Source organism: Columba livia, chromosome 4 (assembly GCF_036013475.1).
Source record: "Columba livia isolate bColLiv1 breed racing homer chromosome 4, bColLiv1.pat.W.v2, whole genome shotgun sequence".
Classification (NCBI taxonomy): domain Eukaryota; kingdom Metazoa; phylum Chordata; class Aves; order Columbiformes; family Columbidae; genus Columba; species Columba livia.
This window is the reverse complement of record NC_088605.1, coordinates 63,280,712-63,301,890: the sequence shown is the minus strand read 5'-3', so window position 1 is coordinate 63,301,890 and position 21,179 is coordinate 63,280,712. Positions and strand designations below refer to the sequence as shown.

Here is a 21,179-nt window from a genome sequence, read left to right as displayed (position 1 = left end):
ACATTTTGTGATGGGAATAGATACAGTGAATTATAATTAAAAATATTAGACTCTTCTTTTTTCTTTAAGGTATCGCTATTACCAACTGGTATTATTTTTCTCAAATCTCTTGTTACCTCTTCCCTTTCCATGAATTAAGAAATCGTGGATAGTACACTGAGCTCATTAACTTATTGCTTTAATGCATTAGAATACATATCTGTGATAGCTAATTTGTATAGATTCATAAAGTAATGTCTACTACTCTCCAATGACACTTTTCAAATGTTAAAAGGATATTTTAAAAGACTAAATTATTTTATACTGCTCACATTTTCTGTGTTACTTCACCATGGCCAAGCATACTCTGAAACATGGAACAAGAGCACAAGCAAAATGTGCATTAAGAAATTTGTTCTCTAGAGTTGATAATATTTATTCCAGCCTGAGTGCTTTCTCTCACCATATTTCACATTATGTTGAGGGCACATCCGCTTTCAGAGTCTGCGAGCCAACAGTAGTTGTCACTGTAACATGCAGCAAGGAGAGAGAATGAACAATTATTAAGTTACTGTGGAAAAAAAAAAAAGTTGAAAAAAAGTCAATGAATGCTCCAAAAGAATCCAGGCAACATGCATTTTTTTTTTTTAAAAAAAAACAAAGCATTTTAAATCTGACAAAAAGGCAATCAAGTCTTGTGCGATGTTGATACAGTTCAATTCCACTGAGAAAGCGAGTTGGTATAATCTGTGCATGCTGAAGCTTGTGAACGGCAAACCACTGTATCAAAGAGGCCTACAAACAGGGTATTACAATAATCCAGACTTGATGTTATAAAAAACATGAATCAAGAGCTCAGCACCCTGTGGAGACAGTAAGCTTTAATCTTTACCCACTACTAAATTCCTGATATGGTATTAGGTGCTTATGATTCTCAAAGTCTTATCATGTGTACTGAGCTGAAAACAGTAACTTTTCTGTTGACGTTATTTAAACCATGTAAGATTCTACTTATTCTACTTCAATTAAACTATATTTAAAGCTCTCTTTTTATATTGATTAGGATTTCCCAGCCTGTCATTCATAACTCGCTCATATTTCCAGCACCAAGATCATTATCTTTTTTTCTTTACCTTTCCACCAATAAGATATTTTTAAACAGGATTGACGACAGTGGTGCGAGAATGATTTGTCAAGACAGGCTAAAAGGCTTTTAGAAGAACATTCATGTTCCTTTTTGTATTAAGATATTGGCAAAAGAAAAGGTCCCAATATTTTTTTTAACTCCTTCCATGATGGTCCCTCAAGATTGCAGACTCTGAATGGTAATTGGAATATGACATAGTTAGGTCAATAAGTTGCAAGAAAATGACTGTAGACCTTAACAGTATATGTGTTCTTCCTTGAAATCATACATCTGTTGCTGTGGAATTCTTAAATGGCATGATTTTTTCATGTTGGACTACCAATATTGTTCAACAGAAAGAAAAAACAGAACACTAGAAAGTTTTATATTCTCTTAGACATGGCGTATTTGTTAGAGAGATGCACAGGTTTGTATAGCCATGTCCCAGACACATAAATTTAAGATTCCTTGAGCTGGAGCTAAAGTTAATTCATTTTTATTTTTTTTTTTTTCAAATGGAGAATTTAATGCAAATACATGAGAGACAAGATGGAAGAAAACCTAAAAAAATCAATAAAGGACAGAGGAAAATGATCACAGAAACATGAAAATTGAAAAAAGGGTAGAAAGAACAAGGAAAAGGTAATGAAAATTCTGATGTTTCTAATATTTGTGCAAGAACACCTACATGTTCCGAACTAGAATTAAGGACTTTCCTTTCTTTCTGAATACTGATAGTGTAAATTTATCAGCTATGTTAAAATTAAAATAAATTTCCCATGATAAACAAGTGGCTTCTGAGAGTGACAGAAAAGTGCATGTATGTTTTTATGCAATCTTATTATATAAACACTTTTGAAATTGGAAAAGAGTTTTTGTTTTATTAATCTTAGGAGCACGAGGTTGTTTTCATAAGATTTCAGGATATTTTTGCAGTTTCAGTTTTGCTTTAAGTACTAAAATGAGTAAGGAGGTCTCCTCATTAATTATTTTGTAATTATTTTGCAAATAGAATGTTTTGGTCAGCATGGCAAATTGTAATTTTTTCACTGAAATCAGACTGTCTTCCAAAAATATTGAAAACTCTGTCATCAGATCTAAAGTTAACTGTAAGGAATACACTTACTAACCTTCTGCTATGCACCCCAACCTGTATATGCAATAGCTTTGGAAACTTATTTTAGATATTGACCAGACAATGTGATAATACATGACAATCAGATCACTCAGAAGTTCAGTTGAATTATATTTTTCTTTTACATTATTTTTTCCTCAAAAATGCACTTTCAGAGTAGCTGAAATGAGAGTGCAATACTGAAACAGTATTTTGAAATATTGAGAAATGTTTCAATAGTTGCAATAAAATCCAAGGAAATGAAGGACTGCATTCACAAAACTGCCAGAGAATGAAAATGGCAAATTACCTCCATTTTTTCTCAATATCTCATAGGCTAGGGCATTCTCCGATGAAATAGAGGACTGTGTTTCAGCTCTGTTCTCAACAGCTTTTACCCGTTGTATTCCACCTGCAAGGCAAATGTCCCAGGCTCCAGATTGTAGTTATTTTATTTTTGGTATCTGACACAATTGCTACTTCAGTAGTTTATACAAAGATACATCTATCAGTGCGTTTGTGAATGATTCGTTCTAGCGTAAAGCATAGTTAAAAAGCACATCCTTCTTCACAATGGTGGGTCATCTCACACAGAGGAAGGATATGAATCTAAGTATCTTGTATTTTAAAAGATTGGCTTAAAAAGAGAGAGAAAACAAAGGTATTTATATATCTTCCTTGTAGCAGCTTCATTTTTGATATTTTTTTTTTCTTTCGTTCTCAGTGATTAAATATTCCATTTTGAGACACATGAAATTGCACACACAAATATTCATGGCAGCCTTAATTAACAAATTGTATTAAGCTACTGGCAGGGGAAAAGACTTTCAGTACTTTCCATAGCTACTTTGGCATTTCACAATGTCCTGAAACCCAAGTTTACTGCTTTTTAAAGCACATAAAGGTGACACCACATGTAAAAGTGTGATGAAAAAGTGAACACTGAAAATGTTCCCATGTCATGTAGAGGAAAATACCACTAAGTTTTTCCTTTATATGGTGAAGGAAAGTATAGATTCCAATCAGCAGTGTCTACAGAAGATGTTACTGTCCTTATTCAGTTCATATTGCAGTTCAAAATTCAGCTTTTTTTGAGTTCTGGAAGCAAAAGAAAACCCCCATATAGTTTCAGCTGCTATTTTTTGCAAGAGGAAAATAAATTCAGCTAAACTAAAACAAATGACTAGTGTTGGCAGCAATAGAAAACACTGTTTTGTGACTTCTCCAACTCCTGCGGTATGGGAACAATTTTCTGACATTGGTTCCTGTTTACATGGCTGTAAATTTTATTCTATGCAGTGTCTGAACCAATAATCCAACCCCATATCCCAAACCAACAAAACCACAACTTTGAAAATATTTTGTACTTTCTTTTTCTACTTAACATAGCGTTATGCAATACAGATATATTTCATAAAAATAATGGAAATAACAGTGGAAGCCAAACAGACCGCATCTTTCAAGAGTACTTTTGTGCACAAGTAAAAATCATACTGGCTTATGGTATTTGATGTTAAGCCAAATATGAACTGCAAGAACATTCTTCTTAGATTTAAAAAGATAGCACACATCTGTTTCCTAAGCCCTGATATTTGCAGGCATGAGGAACTGCTTACAAGAAACAGACATTCTTACAGTGTCCAGGAAGAAAGCACCATGATATATAAAAACAAAAACAAACCACCACATACAAAAACCCCCAAAACAACCAAATGAACAACAACAAAAGACCCCAGAAACAAACAAACAAAAAAACCCATCCACAAACAAACAAAAACACACGCACACAAAAACACAACAAAAAAAACCCCACAAACCAAAATAAAACACCACATTTTGACCAGGCTTATTATATTTCTCTGCTAATTTTCAGTTAGTTTATTTAAATTAAAGCATTTTTTTTTTACTGTAGTTGTCTGTTAAAAGCAGAGTCTGTGAGAATCTCTGGTTATAATATTAGTAACTGCTAATGATCTTCATCCCTTATTTTCAGTATTGCTGTACATAATGTGAGCCCAGAGCAGCAGGATAATCAGCAAGTGTCTTTCTGTTGACAGCACTGGAAGGATGCTGGGCCCTGTGAGGGGTGATACAGTCTCACAGTTCTGGTGCTCAGCGATAATCCATGTGTCTTTCATTCACACCAGGAAAAGCCGTGGGACTAGAAGACTGCATCTTGCTTTGAAAACATCTGAATGCACTTCCCATATCATGCAGTAGTGGTATTAGTTTTCAAGTAAATAGTTATCTTTGCTCATTAAATGTTGTGTTCCTGTGGTTTAATCATGTTGTAGGAATTAGGCTTTACAAAGATGTTTTCTTAGTTAGTAGCAGAGATGAAGGACATTATTATCCATTGTCAGTGATGTGAGTTACTTGCAGCCTTTGGTGAAAAAACGAGATCAGTAATATCTGTTTACAGCAAGAAAAGATTAGATTAATGCTGTAACAGCTTCTGTTTGTTTTCCTTTGTTTGAAATATATGCTGAAGTAAGAGAACATAAAAGCCCCTTGCATGCTAAATGCTGCATATTTAAAATGACTGCTGCTATGCTGAAGTGATCAATGAGAACTACTGCTGCTACTCTCAGATTCTCTTTGTGTAGGGGCTGCCCCAATGCCCTCCATCCAGAGCCTGCGGGTCCTCTGAAACCCACAGCCAGGCTTTAGCACTGACTGTCTGCTGCAGTCTCAGTGCTGGGTGCATTAGAAACCGTGGAGCATAAAAACACATATTAGGGGAGCTGAAACCTCAGGACCCATGGGAAGGTTTACTGAATGTTAAGCACACCTGAGGAAATATATACAAATTTTCCTTTTTGGGAGAGGAGGAATTTATGTTCATTTCCTACCCTCAACTCAGATTTTGGAAGAGAAATTGAGAGCAATTTCCACTTCCTCTCTATAATGAACATCCATTTTTGGTGTGTCTAGAGTATATCCAAATAATAGTTCAGATATTCAGAAATTATGCACTTTTATTTTTGTCATCTTTCTATTGGGAGCACTGAGGTCAGAATTCAAACAGTATATAGTTAAGTACTATTCATCCCTGTGAGAGGTCAGAGCTGCTGTTGCTGTAATACTTGAGTTGCATGGATTTAATTATTCTTCTGGAGAATTTGTCTTTCAAATTAAATACCATCCTGCCCTGAAAAAAAATGCTAAATGCATACTCATTTATTCCATGAGGTTACTGGCTTTGCTGCATAGCTGTCAAATAAATATATAAACAATTCACTGAGTTAAGAAGGGCTATCCCTAAATAAGGAAAATGATTGTTAGATTGTTATTTCCAACCAGGTTATTATTGTGCATTTATTCTTAACTGCCTTCTGTTATAGGTTGAATTATGCTGCCTGTTAGAAACGAAATGCCTGACAGCTCTGTTGTTTCTCTGAGTCAGTTTTATCTCAGTTATTGAATACTCAAACCTCATTAACTTGCTGCCAGGCATCGAGAACTGCATGGGTTGCTGTCTGCAAATATAAGCATTTAGTAACCAAGTAGTTTTGCATGAACTGTATCATTTGATGGGTTTTAGAGGGAGGAAAAAAAATGGTTAGGCATGGGAAAAAGGGGCTATTAGTCTGGGTACTACAGTGCATACTTAATGTACGTGTAATACGTGTGAGTGATTTTTCACATATAACACAAATTGCAGTTCTGCTAAAGGAACTGAATATGTTTTTGAATTGCCTCCAAAATTTGGCCCTGCATGTAGTCTACTCCATTTTTTTGTTGTCTTTCTTCAGGGCAGCTGGATTATTAGAGCACTTATCACCTCTTCTGTTACTATACCATACCTCACATATTTATCAATAAAAATTATCTAACCTGGCAACAAGTATTCTGCACTGGAGTACGCCTTGTTGCCAACTGCACCACATGCCCATATTGGTCTGTGTTTATGCTCAAGGGGATCTTGATTACTATTCTATACTCTTTTTCAATTGTTCCTAAAAGTCAGCTCAGAGTTAGGATTTTATATAACAATCAAAAAACTCTACCTAAAAATATAGCTTAGCTATTATTACACACAAAATTCAGGTAAAGACGACCTAGGTATGTACACAAAGGCTACGAGCAGTTTACAGGATGGGTTACAAGATGTTTAATATATGTTTCTGGTTAGTGCTGTTTTTTGTTTGCTTGTTTTTTTGTTTTGGGGGGTGTGTTTGTATTTATACATTTAAGTCTTCGTGTTTCCTTCTGCTGGCTTAAAAATTTATTATGGGGATATACTCTGGCATGATCTGTTACTTAAAAGGCAACTTGGTGATCTATATGCAATTGTGCTTCTTTTGTCCTTTTGCTATTTGTATGAAGGCTGACCTAGCACTGCATTTCAGACCTTAAGGCTGCTTTAAGTTTCGCTATTCACTGTGAGTGACTGAAAATGTATCCACAACTAGAAAAGGATGAATCTGGCTGTGCCTTTTTTCCTTGTTACCTCAACAGAAGGAAGAAGTGAAAAATCTCCAGTAAAAGCTCTGAGGTGAAGCTTCCCAGGCAATTTAGCAAGCCTTTGGTTCGGAGTATCCAGATCACACAGCACACAATAATCATGTAGGATGACTCCTTCCCTTTCTCCATGCATTTATTTATCTCTCCAGGTGTCTATTGTACAGGACAGAAAGAAGCAAGCCTTGCAGACATCTCCCCATTTAATACTATTTGTGATTAAAGTGATTTCAAAACATGGTAAGTTTCGATTTTGGGGACTGAGTACAGGCCAAGTATATTTTAAACTGCGGTTATCGATCTGAATATAGTATAGTTGGATTATGTGCACAATTAGTAGGTGTCTTTCCATTAGCATCGTATCTGATAGTGAAAGCAGAGCTATTATCTGACATTATGACATGCCAGCATTAGAAGATTTCTTTTTGCTCATTTAATATTTAGCAAATAAAAAAGAAAGAGAGTCTTTACACCAGAACTCTGTAACTTGCATTTTTGACCATTTACTTTTATAAGTATGATCTAGGGGTCTTACCCCTACATTATGAAAAAACTACAAAAATAACACAGATAGTACTGGTGCACTTAAGAAGAAATTAAGGGCCGGAGGGGGCAGAAGGCACAGGTGGGAAGGGGAAGCATGTGCCCCTATCTGCAATTTCTTTCCAGATCAGGACCAAGGCATCTTGGCAGGACAGTGAAAGAGAGCTCTAACATTTTATTGCTGAACTGTATATGTCAATGACTACGAACAGTGCATCAGCCATCAAGGCTATAAATCCAGCAGTTCTCATATGTTAAACGGAACAACCACCTATTCACATTTTGTTTCCAAGATGGTAAATATAAAAGGTATCAAAACTTTCAACTAAACACATTGAGGTATCATGGTGCAATGCTATGTAAGTGGCTCAAGTAGCACCACTAAATCTTTTAGTGACATTCAAAAGGTTTCTATCAGAGGCAAGCCTGTAGTCTCCAGAGTTCAGGTTTCTGCTTTGACTGAGCTCTACAGGTTAAAATGTCTCAGTGCTTTGCTGAAAGTAGACAAGATGCTGCACCAAAGCAGAAGTTACAATGCTGACTGCCCCGGGTGCTTGCTTCATGTACAGCAGCACAAACTTGATTTCTATTTTCCATTATCTTTTGACCTTCTGGATGCAATAGAATTTTTGTAATGAAAAACCTTTATCTTTGACTTAATATTGCTTCATGCTAGTAAGGTTAAATGAGCACCAAGTCATATAAACACACAGAGGGGTCACATCTGTCCAGTTTAGTCTGTGTCTGATTACAGTATAATCATTCTTGGTTACAATAGCTTTTTTTTTGTTTTATTTTGATTAGTCGTTGGCTCCATAAAAATACCTTCAACATTCTATGACAGTTATAAACTTTACAGGTGGTGTAGAAAAGTATTCTTAATCCCACCATTCACACAAAGAAACTGTAGCACAGATGTTTTGAAATTACTATTTTCAGATATTACCGCCTAATCGTAAGCAATTTAGCATCAGATTTTTCAGATGAAGTGAGCCATCTGCAGCTTTTATTGAGTAACAAAATACTGCCGTTTGACTGAGACTATCCAGTGAAACCACACTTACTGAAATACCTAATTTCTTCAGGAATATCTGTATTTTCAGAGCACTTTTTATGACATATAGACAGAGATGCCAGCTTTCTTATAAAAATGAATCTCTATAAGTAGGACATTAATTAGGTAGACAAATATGTCTTGTTCCTAATATCCATTTTGTAAATATGTCCCAAGAAACAGTATAAAGGTTGAACTACCTTGATAAATATATATAGTAGGAGCCACAGTCACATCAGGACAGAAAGACATATGGCAGTATGTATGAAGAACCTTATTTGACAAAAGAAATAAATGGCATATGTAGTTTAGACACCTGAGTAGGGACAGTTTAGATGAAGATGAAAGATAGGCAAATTAAAACCTTAAAATCACTGAAAATTGCTATAGACCTCCTGGGCAAGATTTAGAAATAAAAGGAAGATAAAGAAAGCCTATAAAAAGAATAGATCATTAATCATTGGAAATTCAATTAGTTAATATTGACTGGGCTGGCAATTATGGAATTGATAAGAAAGGGTACCTCTTCCTGGAGGTAATACAGGACTCTCTTCTGATACATCTTGTGGACTATCCAGTAAAAGTACAGGCTATTTTGTACTTACTCCTAATATTGCTGTGAAATAAGACAAGGATGATAAATAAGATAAATGTTGAGAGTCATCTAAAGTCTAGCAATCACAATGTCATCAGAACTTCAAATGCCCTTGAGGTTACAAATGTGAAAGGCAATATCTCAACACCACTGGACTTTGAAATGTAAATAAATAAAAATAGAGAGTGAGTGAATGCGGAATGAGTTGAAAAAATAGTTGATTAAAATTAATTTTGGTTTCAGGAATTTGGTATGAAAAACTAGCTGGACAGCTCAGAAGTGGCCCTGAGATCTGGCCCTCAAGAGACCTTTTTTTATGAGAAACTGCTGTTTTTTTATTCTTCTACATTGTGGATACCGGGTGTACTTTAGAAATAATTTGTGTGGTCCCTCGGGAAATATACTAGCCATATAGTTCTTTCTCATGAGAAACCTTGTCTCTTGCTTCAGAGGACTCTATTTACTTACATTGATGTTTGAAAATTAGATGTTTCAGTTCAAAGGAGACAGATCAGAATAAAGAATAATACTGCTAGAAAAAGGAACAAGAAGATGCATTCAGTGAAAACACTTAACAACTTTGTAGACATTCCTGTTAGAATAGGATTAAATTTACGGTCATAGAAATGACATTGCAACCATCTTGAGTTACATGAAATGAACAGGTTGAGAGGAGTAAAGCAGTAAGCTAAACATACCACTGAAGTCATGAGGCGGTTCCCTTAAAAAAGGTATCATCTCATCATTTCATAGGGCAGGGAGGGCTGATGTTTTTCAGGGCTTGACTAAAGTAAAAACTGTTTGCTGCATTTTTTTTTCTTAATGGCTTTGGTCTTAGCTGTTCTTAAAAATAGCTCCCGCTCAGGACTGTGAAATCTGCCAGACTGCAGGTAGTGAAGTCAACATTTCCTTTTTTCTTTCACTAGGACAAAACAACTGTAATATGCAAAGACATTCTCTCTGCCTACTTTTTAAGACAATACTTCCCAGTGTTACATCTGCTTATAACCAATAGCTCAGTGGTTAAAGTACTTCCATGAACCTCTGGAAAACTGGGCTCTGTTTCACTAATGTGGATGAAGGAGTTGAACTCCATGGCCTCATGTTCTGAGTGAATGCATACTTGGATCACTGAGCTATTGAATAGAAATACCTAGGATTCCTTTTCAGAGAGTCAGTAAATTCTAGGAAAGCAGCTCTATCCTTACAAAGTGCTTGAAATGAAAATTAACTTAAAGCAATGTGAATGTTTTACATAATGTGTATTTTTCCTGTTTATGGCTTAGGTTTCAGTAACAAGAAACACATAGCATTTTATTAAAATCAGTTGTTCTGACCTCCATACACCCCTTTGATTTTCTGGGGGGAGAAGGATGTAATTTGGTCTGGGGTTTTATCTCAACTGTTGAAAGGAAAAATAATTCTTCTAAATTTAATGACAAAAAGTGGGATGCCAAACCACTGCTGTGCAGAACGTGGAACAAAGAGAAAGTATGCTACTACTTTTAGCTGTAGCTTTATATTCTAAATATTTAAAGTGTGTTCTTTAAACTTAAAACAACTGTAAGTTTCAGTTAACTAGGTGGTTTCCCAGGCTCAGGATGGTAACAGTAGACTGCGATTGTTTTTTTTTTTTTTTTCATAGAACAAAAGCTTCTTGCTGTGAGACCTGTTCTTATTTCACAATGGCTCAGCCTGGAACTTTGGCCTCTCAACCTACCAGACATTTGAGGTCTTTCCTTGCAAATTACTTCAACTTGAAACCCCGTGTTTGACAGGACATTAATATACACATATCTTAAGAAGTTTCCTTTTGCAACATACTTTATGGAATTTTGACAAGAAGCAGCAGTTGAGGTTTTTAGGGCTCATGGAACAAACAGCTAATCATATTTCTTTATGGCAGACTGAAGTTTAAAGAGATATCAATTACAATTAGACATTGTCAAAACAGATGAGAGTCTTAATAGCATTAGAAACATTTTAGGTTTATTATCTAGTGAACGATACCCTTAAAATCTTTGTCTGGGACAAATGTCCCAATGTTGTTGTTTTTTTCCTTCAGAAAGATGCCTTTTTTTTTTTTCCCCCTTAAAATGTGGTTCTACAAAATTGCAAAATACTGCAGATCCATGAGGTAGGCAGTACCACTCACCAAATATCGACTTTTTAAAAATAGCTGGTATAACAGCAATATATGTAAATACCCGGTAGTGGTATATTCAAATATTGTATATTAAATACTGCATGATAACAAAAAGATAAGTAGTGGGTGGCATTGTTACAGTGTTAAAAGAAATGACAAGCAGCTAGAGGGTATTCAAATAGAAGCAGGACTGCAGACTGAATCCTTGAAGAGACATGCTGTAAGCAAAGTAAGGAAGGGATTCCTATAAGAATATAAACGTGAGCGAGAAGGGAGTTATTCCTAGAATAGTTGGTGCTTTAAAACCATTTGTCATGCTGTTGCAATTACACTTGAGGGTTTTACATAAGAAAGCATTTAGAGTCAGTCAAGCTGATGTTGTTCCTCTGGTTTGAAAGAGTTAGACTTGCCCTCTACAAATTAGTTTATGAAAATAAGATAAATACATTGAGATTGCGGTTTTGAGGGACCAGATGACTACTAATAGCTAGAGGTATCCTCAGTTAGTGATGTCTTGGCTAGAGACACACATCTCCAGAATTGCTCTTCATTGATCTGTGGTGAGACCACAGATGTGGGAGGAGTAGCCATGGCATTAGATTAGTAAATCTATTGCTCTGAGTTAGAAGCACGGTTTTGAGTCAGATTAAACTGTCTCAGAAACAGAAAGAGTTGAGTAAAACTCCTGTGTATGTGCTTTGATCTGTCACTATCATATTCATGTTTTGCCTTTTCACCAAATTATGTTCAAAAATAGATGTAAGCATATGTTTATATAATACAGTTAGGAAACTGTGATACTGTTTCTACTAGGATTTGCAGGTTTTGCTGAATGCTGCAAATTCTTGATGCATTTCACTGCTGCTGTTTGGGTTTGGCTTCATTCTGAGACTTTTTCTAGAGGTGTTCAAGATGTAACTCCCTGTTTTGCTGGGGAACATGGTCATTCCCAGACTTGACTTTTTTTACCAGGGCAAGCTGAAGTACACAGAAATATGATCACAATAGGGAAAAAATTACTAAAACTGAGGATTTAGATTTGGTTTAAAAATTTTACAGGCAATACCATCAGTGCTTAGGCTATTGAACCTTGAACTGATTCTGGATTCAGGGTTCATGAGCCGAGGATCTCATGAACAATGGTGTGCACGACACAATACATGCAGACACATCAGATTTGTAGCCAGGATAATGATGTACTTTTTTCCAGTCTTAACGCTGAAGAGTTTGGTAGTAAAATTTGTATAGTTTTTAATTTCCAAGCCTGAAAAAAATTATGGACAGAAAGAAGGAAGAAAAATAATTAATTGAATGGCTATAGCAGAGAAACTTTTCAGTGATTTTGGCTTTAGTTAGGTGTACGACAACTTTATAACCATTTATCACATCAAAATAATTTTGAAAATTAACCTGTGGTACTACAGAATATGGATTATCTCAATTATGGAAATGTGTTTTCCATTACTATTCCATTATTATACCATCCAACTTATGACTTTACGGTAATAAGTGCAGGACATAACTTTCACTGACATTATCACACACAAAATTGTTCACTCTGCTGCACATTATTTCATAGAAGATGCCAAGTGCACCTGCTTAGAACTTATATTTCAAAGTTTAATAATATTTCAAAGCAAAAGATATGTAACATCTGGAAAAATTATGAGTGTCTAGAAGTGATTAATTGATGGTGTCTAGATGTAATGGTGATAGGCCTCTCAAATAGGCTTATAAAATGATAAGGGTGAACTTTGGTGTAATATATGATAGTACTGTTATTTCCTCGGTATGTAATGGAAAATTAACTATTCACTTGGGATAAACTGACTATTCATTTTCAAGTATTAAGTCCTCACGAGGACTTTTCTCAATGCCTTCAGTTTTCTCTTTCGTAGTTTAATCACAAGTCTATGCTGTTTTCTCCAACCTGGGCATGCCCACACAGGTGAAGGCAACACTATGCAGCTGTACTGGAGAGTGAGGATTGGAAATGGTAAAAAGTAACAAGGCATATTATCCCAATGGGATGAGATGGGATTAGATTCTGTTAGCTGACATTGTACCAGTGCAGCATTGTGCTAGGGGCACAAAAGACGGTTTCTGGGAGAGTAAGAAAGAAGGAGAGCTAATATTTTTTGGTTTAGACCAGTCAACCATGATCATGAAATACAGAGTCATATAGAGCTTTAGCTGCTGAAGTATCAGCCAGTCCTGTATGGGTTTATCAAAGGTCTAAGATTCTTGCATATTCCATGTTTTACCCAGTTCGCCTCAGTACTACTCATTCTTTCACACTCTGTAGTAGTCACTGAAGCTTCCTCGCTCTGGCTATTTTTTGCTGTGGAATTGTATGTCCCAGGTTCACAAAATACTGACCTTAACTGCTTAAAAACTTAAAATTACAGTCACATAGATATCCATTATGAGTACTTATTGTAAAGAGATCATATAGCTTTAAAAAAAAAAAAGTTCATAGAGACAGCAAGGATGACATTTTTAACTGCAGACAAGGCATGACAGTCATTTTAAAACCTAAATTTGAGAAAGTAGTCCCTCGTACCAGAGGAGTGTCAGTTGTCTTTGCAGCAGGCAATTAACATACGTGACTCTGGAATCCTCTCTGGGTTTATGTGATAAAACACCATGAGGTTGATTGGACTGCTTTTCCTCTGAAAATGTGGCTTCCCTTTGATTCTGAGGAAAGTCCTGACTCTGTTTGATTATAAGGCCCTGCACAAATCCTCACGAGAGGTAAGCAGAGGTCCCTGTACGTTGGGTCTGTCATAATTTTCTTATAACAGCTCTGTTAATGGATAAATCCTTGGAAGTCAGCTGTAAAGCTCAGCAGGTCCCCTCCTGATATCCTTCACATTTGGATAATTAACTGAGCTGTTTGAACAACAGAAACTTTATAATGCTTACCAGTGGGGGTCTTGCAGCTGATCAGCTTTACCTTCATCAACACTTGTCATTTTAACACTTGAAGGGTAATGTTTCAGGATGAATATAATCTTCAGCAGGAAAAGAAAAGATTTGAAATGTACAGGAAAATAAAGGCCTCAATAAATTTATTATGCAGACTGTAATACTCCTTGTGCTGCGTTGCTTATACACTCTGTGTTGCTCTCTAAGAAGGATTTAGTCAACCTTGTATCTGTACAAAGTAGGTTTTGCTTGATTGCAAGGGAAAAACAAGTAACAAATCCTCGTGGAAACCCATCTTCGACACCCTGAGAAATAGCATGCAGGAAACCTTTGTGCTGATCACAGCAGTCTTTTCCAGACAAAACTTAATTTGTTTAGAAAAAGCAAAATGAAATATGCCCTAGCTTCTTTGATTTTGTTCAACTCACCTGATAGTTAAAAATGAGCCGAGTACTAAGCCTTTCCATGGAGCGTAAAGCAGCAAAATTGTCAGTGTCTGCTGAAGTTCAGGGCAATAGGATGCTGAAATTTAAGAATATTTGGCATTTATTTATTATCCAACTGCCATAAAGACTGTTTGAAATTAAGAGGGGTTTGTAAATTGTGGTGCATTATTTTATGTTGTGAAAGAAGGTTGCAATAGATAACTATTAATTATAGTGAAATGTTTCTGTTTTGATGTCTAAAAGTAACTGGAATAAGAGAGAAGTTTTAAAATATAGTTAAAGCTACACATGCATAGCGGTTAGATATATCTACTTTTCTTGAAGCAGTTTAACCTAGTTTTAATGACCTATAGTTGTACTACAAAACAAATCTTCAAAGGTTTATTCATTATTCTTAAGTTTCTGAATTTATGGAGGCCTAAAAAACATAAATATAATCTGACAGAATATTTTAAGTTAAAAAAAAAATTCTCTCCATCAAGTTCTTTATAATATCCTAGTTACAAACTTTTCCGTGGATGAATTTGTAAGTATAGGCATTGGTTCCCATGAGATTCGTACTGCAGAGATTAAGATACACTATACTCAGGTCAGATTAATGTTTGCCTTCTGAAGAGAATTGTTAAGCATTTGCTTTTCCTCTGCCCTAGCTCTAGCTTGGATAAGAGCAAGCACAATAAATATTTTGTTATATGAGAATAACTGATAGCAAAGAGGCTGTTTGTTGTTATAAGCCATTCTTCTTAGCACAAACCAGACTGCTTTCTGTAAGATAAGTAGAATGCCTTTTCAGTTAAAGAGGTGCCAGTTTCTCTAGGTCTTTACATTCCTCTGAGATGTGAACCTATTCTCTTACAATACAAGCAGTATCTAGGCTTGTTAGCATAGCCTCCCATGATAATATTTCTTTATCCTAATAAAATGAAAGAATATGTAATATAATAAGTCACTCTGCAACCAGGTTAACTTAAATATTTTATTAAGACGGGGCCATTAAACTGTAGCTGCAGTTAGATAAAAGAAAATTCAGTGTTAACCATATCGGGATTTTCTCTGACACCTTTCTTATATTGCTTTACGTATTTTTTGTAATACTTAAGAAGTATTTCCCTCAAGTGTCCATGTTCTCTTTCTTATAAATGCTGTGTGCTAGAATTGCCCCTGCAATGCACAACTCTACAAACAAAAAATTAATATACTAAAAGGCTTTAATCACCTAGAAGAGCTCAGATAAGCCAATATTAAAACACATTTATGCATGAACAACTAATAACTAATAATTGAAAGAAATTACCTGCAACTCTAGAAAGCATTTCTTAATAGTTACTCATTAAAATAAATTATGGTATATTATCCCAATTACAATGCTGAAAATAGAACTTAGCAGCAGTTGTTCTGTAACTTTACCTTTCATTTTAGCTTTTTATGACATTTGTGTTTTGAAAATAATTTCTTCTAATCAGATGGTGTTATATTTTACTAGCTAGTAGGTATACTTCCTTGCAAGCTTATCCTTTGAGAGGCACTGGGTTAAGCATTAAAACTCACATTTATTAGACCTAATTGAATGTTATAGGAGTGAACATGAAGACTTGTTGCTGTTGTTCAAACAACACACAAATCTATATATTCTTATGACTGCATAACTATTTACTGCCTTATTTATGATAGGCCACACAGCATTATTCTAGAAAGCTAATTTAAAAAAAATGGCTTGAACCTAGATGTAAGATAAATAGCAAATGCTTTGTTATTATTACTGTGCAGGCTCTGCTCATCCAGCGAACATGGCTTTTGCAAGAACACCTAAAGCACTCACTATTAACCTGCATGGAACTTTTAAAATGCTCTGTTGTCACTTACATGCTCTATGTAAATGTTGCCTTTCCTGTAAGATCAGCTATTGGGAACCTGTGTTGACTTTTGGGGCTAATAATGTTTTCCTCTTTCAATCCCAGCTTGAAATGTTTGTTTTCCTTCATCTGTTAAAAGAATGTGTGGCATACAAATAATTAATGCTTTTCAAGGGAGGGAAAAGGAGAAAGGGAACTAATCCAGTGCACACTTAAAAGGAAACTGGAAGTCAGAGACATTTGGATTAGGCCCAGGAAACATAAAAGTTGTGAAATAATTTCTGTTTTCACTGATGTTGTAAACTAGGATCTATCATTTGTCCTGTTTCTCTTTCTCTGGAGGAGGCTGTACTATATAACCAAACGAGTATTTTTTGTACATTGAACTTTTGACACTTTGTAGAACAGAATCTCTGTCTTTTTCCTTCTCATTGTTTCTTTGACAGGTTCTTACAATAGGAAGAAAAAACATACCATGAATTCTCTGTCATTTAAGTTATCGCCTTCCATCTATAGTACTCTTTTACAGACTGAAATTGTAAGTAGATAAAAGGAGCTGGTGCCATTAGATGAACTCTCTCAATCTCTGTTTACTTGTGTTTTCCTGGGGGAGAAAAAATGTCATTGCTGTTTATTTTAAAAGTTATTCAATTTTTGCTTTACTTGTGTTCAGATTACTGAGACTGAAAAGTGAAGAAGCCTGGAAAGAAAAGGAAGAGCCTGGAAAAATACAGGCAAGAAAGGGACAGGAGAAATGATGGAAAAATGAAAAGAGGAATACACTAAGAAGCTGAGGTAAACAACAGTGTCATGAATGCATTTATGTGGGTGTGAATTATTAAAACAGTTCGCTCTCTTCTCAGAAATATCCCCAAAATTTATGTTAAATTAAAACATTCAACCACTGATATTTAGGAATTATCATAATGGAGAGTTAAGGTTGATCTTCAGCTGCTGTGTCTAAGCTGCATGGTGTGCTCTTTAATTAAACTATATATTGTTAATCTTTTCTACAAATTTGTTATTTTGCCTAATGCATTGAATGGGATAAAGATCACAGGATGGTTCCTGTTCATCATCCTGAATTATGAAGATATTAGATTACATTCAACTGTGAGTTCTAATGACTGCTTTTACTATACAAAATCCACAGCTATTCATTATTACGTTCCTCTTCCAGTTCCTGAAGGAGGGTCTGAGTCTTGAACTATGAAGTTTCCACTAATTTTAAGTATCTGACCTGAGACATGCAAGATCTGAAGTTTTAGTCATGACAGGTCCTGTTAATGACCTTTCAACCAAATCAGATATTCTGGACAGTTAGGTTTCCTGTCTTTTGTGTTGGAGAGAGAGACAACAGTTGTTTGAGAACAATATGCAATATAAATAGCCAATATATCCTTCTTCTACATCTGGTCATAGTACAGCTGCTGAGCACATAAAACTATTATAAATGCTGCCCTCAACCCTGCGGTACATGCAAAAGGATGACTGTCTCTGTATTCCCTCAGTGGCTGTTTTTTCCCTTGTCCAAGCAGCCAGATACAAGTTACTGGAACTAAGGCTCTTACTGTGAGGGAGTCTTCTCTCTCTTTACTCAGTTTTTGCTGAGAAGTTGCCTGCTTCTCCAGGAGGGGAAGTGGCTGATGATAGGTCCTCAGATCTGAAATAATTGGGTCCCCAACTTGGCTCATGCTATTTTAGCAATGTCAGTGTTTAAAGTTGTCTTTCACATATTCAGGATACAAATGCTTTTGACTTAGTTCTAGCTATTGGTCTTTAGATCTTTAGAAAACCAGACCTCAAACCTCTGAAGTAGGGTACCAAAAAAGGAGGAATATGAAGTGGCTACTAGAGAAAAAACGTGATTTAAATTAATTCCTTGAACCACAGAATGACTAAATGACATAGAGAAGACATGCACACACACACCCTCCCTTTCCCAATTTTTCTACATGCTGCTTAATGTCTACTTAATCAGAATTTAATCCTTTCCTTTTCTTAATAAGTAATCCAAATGTACTAGTCTAATATTGAATTCTTCTAGCTCATCACACCTGCTTTTCCTTCATGTGTTTCACTCAGGTCAGAGATGGAATAGAAAGAACTGTTTTTCATTACATTTAAAGTTGTCATTCACCTCCTGGGGAAAATGGAAGTGTAATGCCAGTTTAATGGGTAAGGAATTGTTTACATTTCTAGTATTGCTAATTGAATGTGTTATATTAATGGACACATTCCAGTCCAAATAAAAACAGGATTCCATCCCAGGAGACTTAGAATGAAATGTGTTTCAGAATTACTTGACACTGATCTCCAGATCAAATTTCTGTGGAAATGAGATTGAACAATATATCTGCAAGATTATCTTCAACCCCAGATCTATATAGCCTGTACAGCACTAAATCAAGCATTTAAAATATCAGTTTTAAAGCTAAAATTTGGTTTGTTAGACAACATTAGGTTGCAAGTAGCTTGTTCTAGAGCCACTAAATAAATGGCAACCTCAGCATGCAGTGGTCCTTGTGTTTGCAGCCCTTGGGTTTAAAGAGAAGAAAATATTAGACCTCTTCCTTGTGATTTTTATTGCTGCTAGAAGAACAACCCACTGCTGTTAGGTAATTGGCATTGGGTTTAGATAGAAAACCAGACTGCAGAAAGTAAAATGCTGAATTTTCCTTCTGTCCTGATTTTCTTAAAAAGCAAGTTTCTCTTTCAGTGAATTCTGCCTGTCAGCTAAAGCCTTCATATTAACTGCATTTTCCTGGAGAACCAGACTCACGTTTTGGTAAACCTAGCAATGGAATGCAAACTTATTGATAAGCACAGATGGACATCTCACGAGAGGGACGACGAGAAACAAGCGACCAAGAAACTGACCAACTGTGTATAATATTCCATTCATGTGAATACTTCATATAAAAGTGGGAGATCATGAGGATCTCGTCCCTTTGCCTTTCCCTTTTCCCTTCTGCTTATGGCCGACATTAGGAGAGGACCTTGCTAGTCGTCACTGCGAACTGAGGCCTAGTGAGAGAATGAATCCAGCTCCGGTTGGCTGCAGAGTCTAATCCATGACTCTGGTTGCCGGTTCTGCAGTTGCTGAGACTTTCAAGATTGGTTTTGTATATTTTGAATTATTTTCTCTATTCTTCTTAGTAGCATTAGTAAAACATTGTTAATTTTTCCAACTCTCTTCTCTCTGTCTTTCTTTCCCTCCTGATCGCCTGTCTTGAGTGGGAAGGGGGGAGAGGGAGGGGGAAGTGGGGGGGAAGAGGGGGTTAACAATACATCTGCCAGAGTTTTATTGTCACCCCGCAATCTAAACCCTTGACACCTTCCTATTAAACATATCCTTCTGGCATAGTTACATAACCAGTAGATACTTGGTCAAGCTAAATTAGGATGGAGAGAAGAAAATTCCATGAAATCGAAGACCAAGAACTTGTTGAAGTAAGAAGTTGGTCAGTACCCATCAAGGGAACTTCCTGGTATTAGTAATCCATAGGTAGTGCAGAAAGGGATAGGAATCCATATGGAAAACATCTGTCTACATCAGGGTTTAGGACCATATAATTTTAACTACTCCTACATTTATACAGTCCTAAAATTACATTTGGCCCTTTAAAGGCAACCGTGAGGCTGATGTGGGCCCCAGGGAAAATGAGTTTGACATCTCTGGTCTACATGAATAAAAAAACAGTTGTTTGGGGCAGTAAAAACACTGGATGCATGGTATAGTATAACCCAATTGTACTGTGGCTTGAATTTAGTATTAAAGCAAATCTAAATTGCATTTTCTATAAATTCATCTGCTGCTTGTCTAGAACACCCCATAACACAGCTTTGACATCACACTGGTGCTACTCTTTCATATCCCTTTTGCCACTGGTGCTGGCAGAGACCATGATTTCATACTACTGCCATCAATGGACTTGCCCCCTTTAAGAACAGTGAAATTCTGTTTGTTACAATGTGAGTTCACATTATGATGTTACAATACACTGAGTTAACGTTATCAGTCCTTCTGTAGTGCCTAGTGCCTTCTGTTCTGCAATCTTCCACAGAGCAGGAGTAGCTTTCTTCCTCTTTTAATTCACATTTTTATTCTACAGGTGCTTTACCACACACAAACATTCCTACTGCTGTTTAGCAGAGACTGTTTCCAAAAGAATCCCCTTTTCTCTTTAAATGATATATTAGGGGAAAGGTAAACATACAAAAAAGAAAGTCAAACTTCTTTCTGATCTTACTTCAATAGACCTTTAATGGCTGTTATAATTTCAATACTGCAAACAAATGTTTTTATTAGAGTAACCTGAGTTTAACCATAAAACACTGCTGTAAGGGACAAAGTTATCATTATCTCCATTTGCCAGTGGCAGCTTGAAGCATAGATTAAAATTTTGTGTCTGGCCGAAGGTCATGTAGAAATGCTGTAGCAGAAGTATAATTTGATGCAAGATCTTCTGATTTCTAATCTAATACTTATTAGTTATCCTTTCCATGCCGTTAATGGTAACGGTAGACATTTATACTTACCTAGGAGAATACTAGCCTGACTAAATGTTGTGGTGGCTATTTTTTTTTTGTTTTGTTTGTTTGTTTGTTTCATTTGGTTTTTTTGTTTTTGTTTGGGTTTGAGTGTTTGGTTTGGTTTCATTTGGTTTGTTTGTTTTTCCCCCAAGCATGACAGAACAGAATCTTGTACTTTCTGCAGTGGTTCCTCTTGGCCCTAGCACACAGTTAGCTAAGGTTGTCTAGGTTCAACCTCAGTAATAAAAATATCAAAGAGGTTACAAAGTGAAATTCTGCTCTCTGCAGTGCCAGTGCAGTTAGCATCATTGAGGTTCCAGTTTGCTTTTCCTTCAGTGTTCTGGGTGACATATGTCCTTTTTAAAAGCAGAGAGGAATTTTCTTCCTACTGGTTT

The 21,179-nt window shown here is 35.9% G+C and overlaps 1 long non-coding RNA gene across 2 annotated transcripts; it reads left to right on the top strand.

Moving 5' to 3' along the window:
- Nucleotides 1–1,223: 1,223 nt before the first annotated feature.
- On the top strand, nucleotides 1,224–19,439 carry LOC110357077 (uncharacterized). Of its 2 annotated transcripts, none has more exons than XR_010472409.1 (4): nucleotides 1,224–1,747; nucleotides 16,922–17,043; nucleotides 18,334–18,426; nucleotides 18,968–19,439. It is a non-coding gene; the product is annotated as an uncharacterized LOC110357077 (long non-coding RNA). The 2 variants fall into 2 exon arrangements; XR_010472408.1 differs by lacking the exon at nucleotides 1,224–1,747 and adding an exon at nucleotides 12,642–16,786.
- Nucleotides 19,440–21,179: the final 1,740 nt, after the last annotated feature.